The sequence below is a fragment of the Sycon ciliatum genome, chromosome 1, assembly GCF_964019385.1.
Source record: "Sycon ciliatum chromosome 1, ocSycCili1.1, whole genome shotgun sequence".
Classification (NCBI taxonomy): Eukaryota; Metazoa; Porifera; class Calcarea; order Leucosolenida; family Sycettidae; genus Sycon; species Sycon ciliatum.
Window position 1 is genome coordinate 1,629,855 of NC_088643.1, and position 11,262 is coordinate 1,641,116.

Sequence of the window (11,262 nt, forward strand, 5' to 3'; positions counted from 1 at the left end):
CCGCTTTCACTTCATACATGGATCATCATGACAACCGACCAAAACCTTATGTGGATGTAGACACAGCGCTTTGTACCGTAGTGTGATGACAGCGTTACAGCTGGGGCATAAACTAAGATACTAGTAGAAGGTTCAACAAGAAATGGTTTCAATAAAAGAGTAACACCCGAAGGCAATAATTTTACAAACTAATACCATTATGAACTTAGAAGTTGCGACTTTGGCGGTACTAGTCATGAAGTTGGTTGCTCCAACGAGGAGCACCAACTTCTTGTCGAACTTTACACACTGTGTATTGAGCAGGCAGTGGTGCTTTCTTTCAGGTTTGCCGAGCAGAAGGTGCTACGTGCTCCTCGTGTGCTCCGGATGGCAATCGTGAGTCAGTCAAGTGTCAAGTGCGGCAAGAAGCGTGTGCTCCTCGTTGGAGCAGCCAACTTTAGTACCATTATGACACACCAATATACTCTACAAAAATAAGTCACTTTTAAACATCGAATGTTACGAGCGGAAATTCATTTTAATATTCAGATACAAGGGCATACGTTTTCGATAGCCACCTCGCATAATCAAAGGACGACAGAGAGAGTGTCATAATTTGCAATCACCTGTGTCCCACAGATGGGGCTGTATATTCTGATATGCTTACAGTGTGTACGTCGCAAACTTTCCTCACCCAAAGCCAGGCTTGCACTGTAAATAGAGAGAGTATTGCGACGACCTAAACTGTAGGACTGAAACGAACACAATTTCTCAGCAATCGAACGTTCTTGACTCTAACGAAAGAACCAACGAACAAATGTTCTTGATTGATAATTCATGCAAATCGTCAGAGTTCTGACAAGGGCATGAATACCCCGCCACATGATACAGGCAAAAAAGTATGCTTCAGGGAGGAAACCAACGCCATTGACATAAAAACCTTCAGCGACCTTGCTTCGCTCTCCGTTGAGAGCAACATCGCCCCGGAAACGCTGTCGGATGGCTCCGTAAGGTTGCACGCTGATTGTAATAAAACATTTGTGTCGACAATATTGGGAAAAAAATTTCAGTTCTAACATTCGTTACCTCACAAATGTTCATTCTGCAAAGCTAAATTAACGAATATTTGAATAGTCGAGATTTCAGCCCTATACTAAAGCATGTCTCATGCACGGCTTTCCCTTCCCAACGGTGCATGATTCTCCCACAATTGCGAATTTCGACCAAATTATTGATAACGAAATTTTCATGTGGGCCATTTTGTGGGTAAAATGGCTAAAAAAGGCTTTTGAGAAGAATATCATAACTTGTCATCTTGATTTTGATTGTGAAGGGCTGCACTAAAACTGATTTCTTGCTCATGATATTCAACTCCGAAGAAACAATCAAGTTAGAAACAAATCTAAAACATGCATTTGCAATCAAACCAGTTGTCGCACTCCACGAGACACAGGTATACGCAATGCAAAGAAAGAATGAAACCATGGACCTACACTTTTATCCTTCTCAAGCCGGGCCAGGACACGCGCAGCGAAATCTTTTCTCTTCCGTGCCGGTGCCGGCTTGCTCTTCTTCTTTCGGCCGTACTGCGGCTGTGAGCATCCCTTCTTGCCATTCTTCTGCTTGACATCATAGCAATACAGGCAGACAACAACAGACCACGGTCATCATAGCAATACAGGCACACAACAACATACCACGGTCATCATACCCCTCACACACCTAGCCATTAAAAAAATCATCCACATGGATCACTGCATTCTCAATCAAATATTGTCTAGTTTTCTTTTCTTTTCCTTTTCACTTATCCCGTTATCAGCCCTCTTAAGAGTTGTGTATATCACTGTTGAGGCATCCGATGGTAAGAAAAATAAATACTACTACTAATCGTTGACAAGTGACGGGTCTACGGCTTCAGGAAGGCATTGGCTAATGAAATAAAGCTCTCACTACTTGGCGGGAGATTGGCAGACGCCAAGCCTTAAGCTAGCGTATGGTTTGTCTTATTCCCACACCGAGGACACCTAAGGTATCTTCCCAGTTCCAGAGCAGCTTAGAGCCCCTTGCTATGTTATTGATGAGGTAATATTTCAATGGCAAGTATTTCAGAATCACTACTGTATCCTTAATGTAAGTATTGACCCTCAGGCAGCCTCCTCCTAATCTAGTCCGAACCTTTAAGATTTGATCAAGATGAAAGAACGTTGAGTAATAATACAAAGAAGTTGGAGTGCAGAGCAGTGCAAGTTGAGGAATGGCTGTCATCACATTGTTGTTTTGCATAACTTAAGAAACGGATTTTTTAGTAACAAATTTGGCGATAATTATATGAAAGTTCGTTGCTCTCAATGTTCGAGCTTGCATCTTTCCCACTTTTCTGTAAAAACATAATGAGTCCGCTGAATGGAAAAGTGGGAAAGGTGCAAGTTCGAACATTGAGAGCAACGAACTTTCTTATAACTATCGCCGAATTTGTCACCTTCATCCCATGCACTCCATCATCTCAGCGGCATTGAAAAAAGACAAATTGCCAACAACCATAAGACGAACAGCGGCTGGTACCCAAATGCCATCCAACCAGTGGTAAAATGTTTGAGATGGAGTTGAATTCGAGAGAGAGATGTAAACCATCAGTCCTGCTCGACACAGAAGATAATGAATACCTCGGCCTCAGCTGCGATCTTCTCCGCTTTTTCCTCCTGGGCGATCTTCTCACACACTTTAGGCCAGGAATCACCCTCAAAGTATGGGATACCGGTCGGTACGCTGACTTGATCTTGAAGTGTAGACTGGTGAATATCCTGAAAGATCAAAAAAGTGAGAAAGGATAAACAACATTAGATTGCCAGTATAACAATAGGGATCAAACGGCTACGGTTTTCACCTTAACGGTTAACTGCTACGCTAACAGTCGATTTATCGGAGTACAACCTATAAGCTAGAGCAGTACGGCGTGTAGCTAGTTTGAACAGTATAGTACAATATCCTTGTTTGAAATGTACCGTGCAGAATTACTACTAATCCATACAAATGTCTGCATGCTCATTCACATAGATTCACAGATCAGAAGCATTAGAAAGATGTCATGAAGTTGATTCAAATTGTCATGAAGTTTCAAATTGTAACGGAAGGTACTATGTAGTGTACATTTATACATGTGTGCGTTGGATACCCTTTCGTTACACTTGGATAATCTGTATGTACTCCCATGTTGTTTGATACCCTTTGGATGAGGTATCGGTGGCAGGTAACTACTCTTGCTACTCTGGAAATCAACAAATTTTGGCCGGTGAGAAACTTTGGCCGATTTAGAAAAGATCGTTTAATAGTGGTTGCCCTCACGTGCAGCCATGGCTGAATTATGCATCATTTGCCTCGATGACAAATTTTGGCCTGCGGTTAACTTTGGCCAATTGGCACCAAGCGGCGGAATCAGCGAAATAAAATTGCCAGCGAAAATGAGTTGATTTAGAGCACTTACGCGAAACTTGATAACAACTTTTCGAACAACTGCACTGTCCAGCTTTGTCTTGTACCACGGTATTAGAAGCTGTTGTGTGAGTATCCTTTGCCCAGGTGGATGACAGTTGAAAATATAGTCTTGGTTTTTCCCAGGAGGGCATGCCCAAAGGTTAACAGCGACAAAGCCTCGCTTTGCTACATAGTCCTTATAGGCGATAAGCAGCTAATAATACACTTGAGTACGCAACTGCTTTGGCCGGAAGAAATGGACACTGTCCAGATACGAAAGGTATAAACGCCTACAATGAAAATACGCAAAGAACAGAGAGCAAGAAAACACCCAGTACACAATTTACCGCCATGGGCATGTGCCTACTCAGTCTGGCGACACTGGGCAACAAACGAGTTCAACCGCCGCCTGTCACTGTATGATGCACGGCATCCTCTGAAACACGCGACGGCCCATCTAAGCAAACAAAATGATAACCTTGTCCTCAACAAGCCCATCTCCACTGAATAGTACAGACTGCTGTTCCGCTCCACGAACAGCGAGGCTAAGGATTTTAGTAAAACCGTTACCTTCATTGGCTTCAAAGCTTTAATCACCGCCGACCATGTTGCTCCATCGGGTGATAATGGCCGCGTTCCTGATGGCACTTAGCACACAGGTCATAATCCTAGCATATGGAGGGACAAACACGTACAAAACACAAACACGTACAAAACAGCAATCAGATGCAGAATGGAGGCAGATCTGGACACTACTGGTGAGTAAAGAACCTGCAATCTGCAGGTGTTGCATGTTGTACAGAAGAAACTACAGTCATGTGGATTAAAAATTCTATCGTGTACGTCCAGTCTTCTCTAGAAGAACTAAAAGAACTTGAGACAAGAAATACGAACAAAAATCTGGAAAACATACAGTGGCCAATAGGAATATGCAAACTTACGTCACACACTGAGCAATGGAAACGACTTCCAATAATTTCAGCCATGCAGGTATTGGAGCGGTAGCCGATTACATTGCACTGGCTTTGCGGCTCGATAAGCATGCACAGTGTAGCGTACTGCGCGTGCAGCAAAGTTGTAAACTCGAGATGATTCTTACGAAAGTACGCAAGAATTGAATCCCGACTCTCCATCACATTGCTGCTTTGCTGCTCGGCCACATCCTCCTGCATGGGTTTAAGGTTGGCAATCTTTTCTGAAGAAATCAGCGTGATGGTGAAGAATGCCTGGCCAAAAGGAACAAGAATAAAGCTAATGTAAGGAAATTTTGGCAGCAACGAATACAAGAAATCAGCGTAGGCGATAATACCAGCAACACCCAAGGAGCTAGTAAGGCCGTCATCACACTTCGTTCTCTGGCTTCCCCTTACGTCTGCGTCCACAGTGAAAAATCCAAAACGGGTAGTCGTGTCATCAAACAGGCACAGTTCTTGACCAGTACACGCGGTCATGTTTTGGAGAAATTTGAAGATTCGCACGTACAAGGTCGCTTGGAAACAGACTGTGGGAGATACACCCTTTTATACAAAAAGTGGCCCACTCCCTACCACGTCTACGTTTCCCGTTTCTTCTGCTCCCGCTTTCACTTCATACATGGATCATCATGACAACCGACCAAAACCTTATGTGGATGTAGACACAGCGCTTTGTACCGTAGTGTGATGACAGCGTAACAGCTGGGGCATAAACTAAGACACTAGTAGAAGGTTCAACAAGAAATGGTTTCAATAAAAGAGTAACACCCAAAGGCAATAATTTTACAAACTAATACCATTATGAACTTAGAAGTTGCGACTTTGGCGGTACTAGTCATGAAGTTGGTTGCTCCAACGAGGAGCACAAACTTCTTGTCGAACTTGACACACTGTGTATTGAGCAGGCAGTGGTGCTTTCTTTCAGGTTTGCCGAGCGGAAGGTGCAACGTGCTCCACGTGTGCTCCGGATGGCAATCGTGAGTCAGTCAAGTGTCAAGTTCGGCAAGAAGCGTGTGCTCCTCGTTGGAGCAGCCAACTTTAGTACCATGATGACACACTCTACAAAAAATAAGCCATTTTCAAACATCGAATGTTACGTGCGGAAATTCATTTTAATATTCAGACACAAGGGCATACATTTTCGATAGCCACCTTTCATAATCAAAGGACGACAGAGAGCGTGTCGTAATTTGCAATCACCTGTGGTCCACAGATGAAGCTGTATGTTCTGATAGCCTTATAGTGTGTACGTCGCAAACTTGCCTCACCCAATGCCAGGCTTGCACTGTAAATAGAGAGAGTATTGCGATAACCTAAACTGTAGGACTGAAACGAACACAATTTCTCAGCAATCGAACGTTCTTGACTCTAACGAACGAACCAAAGAACAAATGTTCTTGATTGATAATTCACGCAAATCGTCAGAGTTCTGACAAGGGCATGAATACCCGCCACATGATACAGGCAAAAAGTATACTTCAAGGAGGAAACCAACGCCATTGACATGACAACCTTCAGCGACCTTGCTTCGCTCTCCGTTGAGAGCAACATCGCCCCAGAAACGCTGTCAGATGGCTCAGTACGGTTGTACGCTGATTGTAATAAAACATTTGTGTCGAGCATATTGGGAAAAAAATTTCAGTTCTAACATTCGTTACCTCACAAATGTTCATTCTGCAAAGCTAAATTAACGAATATTTGAATAGTCGAGATTTCAGCCCTATACTAAAGCATGTCTCATGCACGGCTTTCCCTTCCCAACGGTGCATGATTCTCCCACAATTGCGAATTTCGACCAAATTATTGATTACGAAATTTCCCATGTGGGCCATTTTGTGGGTAAAATGGCTAAATATGGCTTTTGAGAAGAATATCATAACTGTTCATCTAGATTTTGATTGTGAAGGGCTGCACTAAAGCTGATTTCTTGCTCATGATATTCAACTCCGAAGAAACAATCAAGTTAGAAACAAATCTAAAACATGCATTTGCAATCAAACCAGTCGTCGCACTCCACGAGACACAGGTTAACGCAATGCAAAGAAAGAATGAAACCATGGACCTACACTTTTATCCTTCTCCAGCCGGGTCAGGACACGCGCAGCGAAATCTTTTCTCTTCCGTGCCGGTGCCGGCTTGCTCTTCTTCTTTCGGCCGTACTGCGGATGGGAGCATCTCTTCTTGCCATTCTTCTGCTTGACATCATAGCAATCAGGCACACAACAACAGACCACGGTCATCATACCCCTCACACACCTGGCAAATAACAAAAACCATCCACATGGATCACTGCATTCTCAATCAAATATTGTCTAGTTTTCTTTTCTTTTCCTTTTCACTTATCCCGTTATCAGCCCTCTTAAGAGTTGTGTATATCACTGTTGAGGCATCCGATGGTAAGAAAATTAATACCACTACTGGTCATTGACAAGTGACGGCTCTACGGCTTCAGGAAGGCATTGGCTAATGAAATAAAGCTCTCACTACTTGGCGGTGGTCAATCATGTTGTGGACAGTTTCTTGCCTGTGTTGGTCGTGCCTTGCCATGTCGCCGTCCAATTGATCTGCCAGCGCGCGGAACAGACAATTCCTGAAGGTACCAGTGACAACAATGTGAATCGACAACAAGGATTACACATCAACACCAGGGTATACTGATGCAGGTAGCGGTATTGACAACAAGGATGACACTTCAACACCAGGGTATACTGATGCAGGTAGCGGTATTGATACCAAGGATGACACATCAACACCAGCGTATACTGATGCAGGTAGCGGTATTGACAACAAGGATGACACATCCACACCAGGGTATACTGATGCAGGTAGCGGTATTGACAACAAGGATGGCACATCAACACCAGAGTATACTGATGCAGGTAGCGGTATTGACAACAAGGATGACACATCAACACCAGCGTATACTGATGCAGGTAGCGGTATTGACAACAAGGATGACACATCAACACCAGGGTATACTGATGCAGGTAGCGGTATTGATAACAAGGATGAAACATCAACACCAGGGTATACTGATGCAGGTAGCGGTATTGACAACAAGGATGACACATCAACACCAGGGTATACTGATGCAGGTAGCGGTATTGACAACAAGGATGACACATCAACACCAGGGTATACTGATGCGGGTAGCGGTATTGACAACAAGGATGACACATCAACACCAGGGTATACATGAAGACACTATTCAATACTACAATAGAGGGCCCTATTTTTTTCCAATGCTGGCACATTTATGTCATCCAGCATTAGGCCTGGGCGGATACTGCTAGCATTATAAGTAGCATTATAGTGTGCGATTTGCAACGGGCACTATGCTAGCATTATAACACTATTTTGTATTGTATTTATTTAAAAGGATTCTCCAAAAGCAAATGGATGCTTATCACGGAAGTCTCCCACATAAATATCGCAAGAAAAATGGGGAAATGGGGGAGAGGAGAGTGGAAGATGAAGCATGGGAAGAAGGGAAACAAGTACCTAAATATCGAGGTATAAAAGCAGGAAAGAAATCGACGAGGGAAGAAATCACCTCTGCAGATAATAGCGGGACATTTAGATGAAAAACCCCAGCAAGGATTAATTTCAAGGAAAAAAATTTCTCAAACGGAAAAGTTCGGAATTCCAGTCAGAGAATATCTATGCTGAGAGTAATGAGCCTTTAGAGCAATGCGAAAATTGACAGAGGACTGAACGCAGCGGATGCGTTCTGGAAGTTTGTTCCATTGCACAGATAAACTGAAGAGAGGGGATTTAAGGAAATGGGCGCCAGAACGAGGTAAAACTATAGAGGACGGGTGACGACAACTAAGAGATACATTGAATTTGAAACGAATTAGCAAAGACGGACTACATTTCCACAAAAGTGGCATTATACTCAAATGGCCCTTAGTTCTGCGAAAACCAGGCTTAGTTACTTATAGTTAGGGTGAAAATCATTTTTTTGAGAAAAATGATGTTTTGTAAAAAGGTTGTGTCGCGTGGACGGTCGAGTGCAGTGAAGTGGAACCAAAGAGAACCTAGCTTGTTTGAACAAGTAGCAGTCATGGCAGGAAGGGTTTCAGCAGTCAAGGAAATCAAAGGGCTTCCGGTAGAATATTCCCTGCTACTCCTCTAGTCACAACGAAGAGTTTTTGAGCTGATCAAACGGATTCCATCTGCTACACTCAGGGATGGCGAAATTTCTGCCCTAGCTGCTGCTTGCGGAAAATGGTGAAGAAATCGTGTCCAGTTAGAGTCGTGATGGCGATAGTGAGGAGAACCTGGACGACATCGATCCAGCCAATCGAAGTACGGAGATACTAGCTGTTTCTGGGCCTCACACAAAGGGAACACGCGCAGCAGAGCTCATACGTTTGCAGCAAGTTCACGAGGAAAAAGCCTTGAAGCGCAGTGTGAAAACTGTTTTGCATTGAAGTCCTTGGCGATGAAGTGCTACTGAATGCCAGGCGAATGAGCGAGCAGATCGAGAGACCTCCACTCGAGACTTTCCTCGCTGGACAGCTATGTGCAAGGGATTGTATGAAGCAATAGCAGCATACAATAAGCATTATGATCATGATTATCTAGTATTTTCCATGCTGTCTACGTAGAACTACGAAACGTGCACAATACTGCCCAAACCAAGCCATTTTTCATACTTACTGCTGGTGAATTGCTGGCATTACAGAGGAACAGCAGCATTATAAGTAGCATTATGATACAGTTTTTCTGGCATTGCCATTGGCATTATCACGCAAAATAACTAGCATTGTCCGCCCGGGCCTATCCAGCATGGTAGATGTCCTTAAGCCAGGGTCCATGGTTCGAGTCCTGGTGGTGACAGTCAACTTTTTTCTTCAGACCTTTCCCGTTTGCAACTTTCCCTCGAACTGATGGATATTCGGTAGATGTGTTGGGTTTTTTTCTACACCAAATGGTAGATTCTGCTTTCCTCTACCGGCTCTACCAGGTTTGAGGCTGGTAGAAGTCGGTAGAGGTACGGCATTTCTGTCCTTGTGGGACCATGAGAGCTGTTTCCCACAAAATATCATAATATTATCGTACAGTAAAATCGACGTTCTACCGAAACTGGTAGATCTGCGTTCGGAAACTATCATCTACTCTCCTTTCTTTTTCCAACAACCACTCTACTCAATTTCAAATGGTGAACGGTACTATTCGGCCAATAAAATGTAAAGAACTCTTCCTCCCCTCTCCTCCATGCGCTCTCACAGCTGACTCACTGCTACCTCGGTAGCCAATACACACACCAACAGCAATACAAGGAAGGTAGATACTGTCATTCTTCCTCACAGCTGCTTCGCCTTCATAAGGCTCATCAGAGAAGGTGATATTGAATAGGCTGATATTATAACAGAGACCAGCGCTATTTCCAGGGATTATTTGCACCATGACAAAAATCTACTCTTGGTTTTGCTTCAGCGTACCGGATACCATGCACACTATACACTGTAGTACATGATTGTGCACAATTTGCACTGCGTACTTACCCATCTCCCGGCACATCCTTGATTTTCAAGCCTTTTGCCTGCAGCTGGTTAGCAAAGCTGATGAATTCAACATCGTCCTCTTCCAGGTAGTTTTATCTCTTGCTTTGTCTCTCATGTTTCAAAGCTGGCTTTGCCGACCGCTCCTCTCGCTTACGTCCTTCCTCCTTGTGACGCTTACTTTTGGATTGTTTTTTCTTTGCCATTCTGATCAAAATGTGTCGGACAGCAGCTACTGCGGTATGCACGACGACAAGGCAATCCTGCTCTTCGGATGACACAGACTGAGACTACAGTACTACTCGAAACAGACAGTGGATGTTGCTATTACTAGCACTGCCTAATCAGTATGCCAGTTATCACGATAGAGTGGAAGACGAATGCTCAACTTGAAAAGAATACAATAAAATAGAACTGTTCCTCTAGCTCTCACAACATGAACAACAATAACAAGCAGATAGCTGTACGTGTGTGTTTTGAAGATCAGCGAGAATCAGTAAAAACAGGAGACTGCAACTGTGATCGCGCGTAGGTAGGTCTACGCGGCATGGCGCCTACGTAACTCGTTAATAGACCCTTTGCACAATAAGCGAGAGCGGTCGAGACGTGGCATGCTGTGCGCGCGCTGCACACTTGGCATGCAATCAGCATGCATGGTTTGCTAAATAATTAATTGCTTGTGTCAGCCGCATGTATGATGTAGCCGTAATAACGTAGGCGCCATGCCGCGTAGACCTACCTACGCGCGATCACAGTTGCAGTCTCCTGTTTTTACTGATTCTCGCTGATCTTCTAAACACACACGTACAGCTATCTGCTTGTTATTGTTGTACATGTTGTGAGCGCTAGATGAACAGTTCTATTTTTATTGTAAATTATTTAATAATTTTAATTATCTTAAAGTAGTCTTCACTCACTCAAGTGACTACATAGCAGAGAGTAGATGTACGCAACCTCGTTCCTACGTCATCAAGCTGCCTGAAAACTCGTATTAACCGCCACAGTGAAAGGGTTTCAAATGTCCAATAAACTGTACTAGTAAGAGCACCAAGTTATGATATGAATAGGATGAAGGCCACAGACATCACGCAACTACGTTACTTGTTTGACATGTATTACTGTAGCATTTATATAGTAATAATGCACATTAATAGGTGCACGCGGCTGCTTCGTGCTACCACTCAAACTATGCTGCATGCTATGATTGCTGGCGCTTTACTGCACATGCATGCTCATGCTTTGCTGCTGGCAACAGTCACGTGCGCTGGACACCACGGTATCCATGTCGGTCACACGCCTTGGTGCATGCTCACATGGTACTCTATGCG

At 43.7% G+C, this 11,262-nt stretch overlaps 1 protein-coding gene across 1 annotated transcript in view; it reads right to left on the reverse strand.

The window, feature by feature from the left end:
• LOC135809836 (uncharacterized) overlaps positions 1-9,948 on the reverse strand; it is an 18,585-nt gene extending 8,637 nt beyond the window's left edge. The window contains exons 1-3 of the mRNA XM_065323273.1: positions 9,938-9,948; positions 6,949-7,014; positions 6,491-6,616 (exon numbers count right to left, since the gene is read on the reverse strand). The gene's annotated coding sequence lies outside the window, so the exon portion shown is untranslated. The remainder of the gene's footprint in view (positions 1-6,490; positions 6,617-6,948; positions 7,015-9,937) is intronic.
• Positions 9,949-11,262: the final 1,314 nt, after the last annotated feature.